This window comes from Natrix helvetica, assembly GCF_964273705.1.
Source record: "Natrix helvetica genome assembly, chromosome: 2".
In the NCBI taxonomy this organism is placed as follows: Eukaryota; Metazoa; Chordata; class Lepidosauria; order Squamata; family Natricidae; genus Natrix; species Natrix helvetica.
In genome coordinates this window covers 171,604,563-171,606,356 of record NC_138552.1, presented here as the reverse complement: position 1 = coordinate 171,606,356, position 1,794 = coordinate 171,604,563, and positions in this window count along the sequence as shown.

Sequence of the window (1,794 nt, the reverse complement as noted above, 5' to 3'; positions counted from 1 at the left end):
CTCTGCTGTTTTTTGCTAACATAAATATTTCTGTACTTAATTCCAAGGATATGAAATGGGGAATAAACTAGCTTTGATCTTATGACAATTGTGTTCATGATCACTGTAGTCCATGTGATTTTAATATACTTTGGAACATTTTTACCTTGAATATTTTTTTAAATTCCATTTTGCACATGGAATCAATAGCAACCTATTGGATAAATAAGGTGAAATGGCTTGTTGCAACTTCCATGCTGCTTAAATACTCATGAGACAGATCTAAGTCACAAAGTCTCTCTCCTTTTGCTTTGTTCAGTGTGATGTTCAGTATGAATTATCTGCAAACCCAGCCATTACGGCTTATTCAACAATCTTGGCATAATATAACGTATTGTCACCCCTTCAAAATAGATGAGGTCACGAAGCAAGAATAACTAGAAGTCTTGGAATGCCGTTAGAGAATTGTAACAAAATCTCGAATGCCTACCAAAAGCACCTTCTCTGTAAGGTTCGGTCTTTCACTGTAACATAGCTAGAGAAACAGTTGTAAGGGGAGTTTTTGTCAATACAAAGTTTTCCCAGAGAGCCTCTGATTAAAAGACTGCACCATCCCAAATAGGATGGGGCAGAGGTGAAGAGGTTCAGGGTAGCCACTCTTAGCATCTCTCAGAATACAGTATATCTAGTAGCTTACAAGATTACAGCTTTAGTTTGGCAAGATTCTGTCCATAACTCTCTCATCCTACTAGAACAAACCCATCCTATTTGTGCCAGAAGAGTGGGCCTACTTTGCATCCCAACACAGGGAATATTTTGTTGAAATGGACAATTTCAAACAGGAAGCCACTGAATAAACTGATCTATACAGGGAAGGTGCGACTAAACTTTTAGTCAATGAGTTTCTTGAACTGTAGGAGGACAATCAACCGGGGATGTGTTAATGAATGAATGCAGAGAATTTGTACTTTATAGAGGTTTGTTCACTGGCTGTATCTTGAGCATTAACGGTACACTGACTGCATCCCTTTGTCATCAAAAGTTGCATATTTATTTCTTAACATTTGTGACCTGCCTAATCCCCAGGAGCTCAAGGTGATGTATATAGCACTTGCCATTTCCAATTTTCCCTGTAGCAATCCTGCGAGTGGGTTGGACTGGGAGACTACAGCATGTGTTTAGTCCTAAATTACTTTCCATGGTTAAAGATTTGGATCTGGGTATTCTAAGTTTTTGTCCAACAGCTGAATTGGCTCCCATTTATGTTGTGTCATCACAGCCAACATAGTACGTTCCAGACATGATTCTTCTATTTGCATATATATACATGCATATCCATAAATAGGAATTTAATGTGAAAATTAAGGGAAAAATAATGACAGGGCACAGTAAATGATGCTTTATATCCCCCAAAAGCCACTAGTCTAGTGCTTGGAAATAAAAATTTATGGCACATACAGAATTTTAATCTAATTGCCTAATTGTCAGAATCTTGTTCTAGGGTTCTATGGAGACTGCTGGATTCAGTGTTCACTCAGAAAAACAGTTATCTCAAAACAAGGGATTTTGCATCATTGTTCAAAACATTATGAGTACAAAATAGTTTAGGAGGAATGGAGGCTCCGGTATAACGATTTTAACTAAATTAACATTTCAAATAATTCTCTGCCTCAGTGGAGAAACTCTGAAGTTCATCTGCCATTCTGTACTCCAGCTTGCATGCTGGAGAAGCAGGCATGTTTCTGCAATCATCAGCTCTTTGCATTGCTGAAAAAAAGTGTGAACAAAATGTGAGGTTTTTTGGAAACACATGGG